Below are 4,150 nucleotides of genomic sequence, written 5' to 3'. Positions count from 1 at the left end.
ACTAAAGCGCTCTGCTAGGAGGCGTCCAGTCTCCCCAATGTAGAGTAGACCGCATCGGGAGCAATGGATACAATAAATGATATTAGTGGATGTGCAAGTAAAACTTTGATGGATGTGGAAGGCTCCTTTAGGGCCTTGGATGGAGGTGAGGGAGGAGGTGTGGGCACAGGTTTTGCAATTCCTGCGATGGCAGGGGAAGGTGCCAGGATGGGAGGGTGGGTTGTTTGGGGGCGTGGACCTGACCAGGTAGGCACAGAGGGAATGGTCTTTGCGGAAGGCGGAAAGGGGTGGGGAGGGAAATATATCCCTGGTTGTGGGGTCTTTTTGGGGGTTGCGGAAATGTCAGAAGATGATTTAGTTTATGCGAAGGTTGGTAGGGTGGAAGGTGAGCACCAGGGGCGTTATGTCCTTGTTACGGTTGGAGGGGTGGGGTCTGAGGGCGGAGGTGCGGGATGTGGACGAGATGCGTTGGAGGGCATCTTTAACCACGTGGGAAGGGAAATTGCGGTCTCTAAAGAAGGAGGCCATCTGGTGTGTTCTATGGTGGAACTGGTCCTCCTGGGAGCAGATACGGCAGAGGAATTGGGAATACGGGATGGCATTTTTGCAAGAGGTAGGGTGGGAAGAGGTGTAATCCAAGTAGCTGTGGGAGTCGGTGGGTTTGTAAAAAATGTCAGTGTCAAGTCGGTCGTCATTAATGGAGATGGAGAGGTCCAGGAAGGGGAGGGAAGTGTTAGAGATGGTCCAGGTAAATTTAAGGTCAGGGTGGAATGTGTTGGTGAAGTTAATGAATTGCTCAACCTCCTCGCGGGAGCATGAGGTGGCGCAAATGCAGTCATCAATGTAGCAGAGGAAGAGGTGGGGAGTGGTGCCGGTGTAATTACGGAAGATCAACTGTTCTACGTAGTCAACAAAGAGACAGGCATAGTTGGGGCCCATACGTGTGCCCATGGCTACCCTTTTGGTCTGGAGGAAGTGGGAGGATTCGAAGGAAAAATTGTTAAGGATGAGGACCAGTTTGGCCAAACGAATGAGAGTGTTGATGGAAGGATACTGTTGGGGACGTCGGGAGGGGAAAAAATGGAGGGCTTGGAGGCCCTGGTCATGGCGGATGGAGGTATAGAGGGATTGGATATCCATGGTGAAGATGAGGCGTTGGGGGCCGAGGAAACGGAAGTCTTGGAGGAGGTGGAGGGCGTGGGTGGTGTCTCGAAGGTATGTGGGGAGTTCCTGGACTAGGGGGGATAGGACAGTGTCAAGGTAGGTAGAGATGAGTTCAGTGGGGCAGGAGCATGCTGAGACAATGGGTCGGCCAAGGTGGTCAGGCTTGTGGATCTTGGGAAGGAGGTAGAACCGGGCAGTGCGAGGTTCCTGGACTATGAGGTTGGAAGCTGTGGGTGGGAGATCTCCTGAGGTGATGAGGTTCTGTATGGTCTGGGAGATGATGGTTTGGTGATGGGGGGTGGGGTCATGGTCAATGGGGCGGTAGGAAGAGGTGTCCTCGAGTTATCGTTTGGCTTCAGCGGTGTAGAGGTCAGTGCCCCAGACTGCACCCCCTTTATCTGCTGGCTTGATGGTGAGGTTGGGATTGGAGCAGAGGGATTGGAGGGCTGTACGTTGTGAGGGTGAGAGGTTGGAGTGGGGGAGGGAGGTAGACAGGTTGAGGTGGCTAATGTCCCAGTGGCAATTGGAAATGAAGAGGTTGAGGGCAGGTAATAGGCCAGCGCAGAGTGTCCAGGTGGATGCAGTGTGTTGGAGGTGGGCGAAGGGGTCCTCGGAAGGTGGCCGGGAGTCCTGATTGTGAAAGTAAGCTCGGAGGCGGAGGCAGCGGAAGAAGTGTTCGACATCACGGCGTGTATTAAATTCATTGATGCGTGGATGGAGGGGGATGAAGATGAGTCCTTTGCTGAGGACTGATCGTTCATCCTCAGTGAGGGGGAGGTCTGGAGGAATGGTGAAAACTCGGCAGGGCTGGGAGCTGGGATCTGGTGTGGGTGTGGAGCTAGGAGTGGGGGCGGAACCTGTAACTGGAATGGGTGTGATGGTGGGGGGAATGGGCATAGAGTCATGAGCAGGGGTGGTGTTCTCCTTAGGGTTCTGGGGGCCGGGAATGGTGACAGTGGGATCTTTGGGGGGGGCGTGTCAGCAGAATGCAGGTGAGTGGCATTGGTGGGGGTGGAAGTGGTGGCAGACACGAGAGTAGGGGTGGCGGAAGTCACTGAGCGTGTGACTTCAGCGATGATGTGAGGGGCGGAAGTGATCTCATGTGTGATGCATGAGGAATTGTGAGGGGCGGAAGTGGTTGTGGGAGTGGCCATGATGGGGGCGGAAGTGACATCATCAATCAGCGTGGGGGTGGCAGCTGCACCAGCCGCATGGCTAATGGCGCCCGAGCAGTTCCAGAGGCCAGGGAAATATTCTGGAATGTTTGAAGAGTGCTGGTTATGGAGGTGGGTAGATAAAAGTTTGTTGTACTTACAGTTTTTGATGTTTGAGATGGAATTGAAATACTGTTTGATGAGAGTATGAATTCTCCTGAGGATGTAGTACTTTGCAATTCTGAGAGAGTGGGGCCCTCAGCTGAGGCAGGGCTGACTGTAGAGAGGTTAGGTGCCGGCGCATTGCTGCAAGCGTGGAGCGGAGGATCTTGATGGAGAACTGTTGCTGGTGTTTTTGAATTTGTAGGCTGTACTGTTTGTCCTTTTCGGGTCCGAACTCTGCTGGTTTAAAGGTGGTCCGGAGTCCGTGTGGGATGAGTTGGTTATGGAGGCAGACACTGAGGAAGCAAATGTGGCTGTGGTACCGAGTTTGTATCACAATCAGTGTGACTGGTGCTGCCAATTCCAATACTGGACTGGTTTGATGACTAGTATAGCCGCAGGCAAAGCTGACTGCACCTGGCTTTTCCAGGCATTCTCCCATCCAAGTACTAACCAGGCCAGAATCTGCTTACCTTCTGAGATCAGACAAGATCAGGTGTTTTCAGACTAGCACGGCTGTAGGCTGAGTCCCTCGCTTTCCAGCCTCCTGATTTTTGCCTCGAGAGTCATAGAGTCATGCAGCATGGAAACAGACCCTTCAGTCCAACCCGTCCATGCCAACCAGATATCCCAATCCATTCTAATCCCACCTGCCAGCATCTGGCCCATATCCCTCCAAACCCTTCCTATTCATATACCCATCCAAATGCCTTTTAAATGTTGCAATTGTACCAGCCTCCACCACATCCTCTGGCAGCTCATACACGTACCACTCTCTGTGTAAAAAAGTTACCTCTTAGGTCCATTTTATATCTTTCCCTCTCACCCTAAACCTATGCCCTCTAGTGCTGGACTCCCCTACCCCAGGGAAAAGACTTTGCCTATTTATCCTATCCATGCTCCTCATAATTTTGTAAACCTCTATAAGGTCACCCCTCAGCCTCCGACGCTCCAGGGAAAACAGCCCCAGCCTATTCAACCTTGCCCTATAGCTCAGATCCTCCAACCCTGGCAACATGCTTGTAAATCTTTTTGGAACACTTTCAAATTTCACAATATCCTTCTAACAGGAAGCAGACTAGAATTGGACGCAATGTTCCAAAAGTGGCCTAACCAATGTCCTGTACAGCCGCACCATGACCACCCAACTCTTGTACTCAATACTCTGACCAATAAAGGAAAACATGCCAAACACCTTCTTCACTATCCTATCTACCCACGACTCGCATAAGGCAAATGGCACTGGTTGGGCCTTCCAGAATCATGGAAATGCTTCTTGGTTAACATGTAAGGTGGTCTTGGCAGCTTCGATAGTCCTTCAACCTTCCTGAAAAACCTCTGGGTATTTAACTAAGTGAAGATACTGAGGGATAAGGAGTGAAAGTCAAGATAACCTGATGGATCTCGAGCCTCTGTTGTACTTATTTTGCTCCTCTGAATTAAGATTTTCTATTAACATTTATAAAGTTCCATGGAATGCATGTCTTATGACCTTCATGAGTATGCGCATTAAATGCAGTTTGCAATAAAATGTTTAAAAAGTAACTCCCCCACCACAAGATACTGAAGTTGACTATAATTCTTGCAGCTAATAGTACCTGGTTAGTTATGCAAATAGTAATACTGCTCTGCATTTTCTGCTAATTATAAAGTGTTCACATTGATGGTAA

The 4,150-nt window shown here is 50.7% G+C and overlaps 1 pseudogene; it reads right to left on the bottom strand.

The window, feature by feature from the left end:
* Window positions 1-2,885: 2,885 nt before the first annotated feature.
* On the bottom strand, window positions 2,886-3,004 carry LOC140465952 (5S ribosomal RNA; annotated as a pseudogene).
* Between the last annotated feature and the right edge of the window lie 1,146 nt (window positions 3,005-4,150).

The sequence above is a fragment of the Chiloscyllium punctatum genome, chromosome 42 (assembly GCF_047496795.1).
Source record: "Chiloscyllium punctatum isolate Juve2018m chromosome 42, sChiPun1.3, whole genome shotgun sequence".
NCBI classification, from domain to species: Eukaryota; Metazoa; Chordata; class Chondrichthyes; order Orectolobiformes; family Hemiscylliidae; genus Chiloscyllium; species Chiloscyllium punctatum.
The sequence above is the reverse complement of the archived record's forward strand: the minus strand, read 5'-3'. Positions and strand labels throughout refer to the sequence as shown.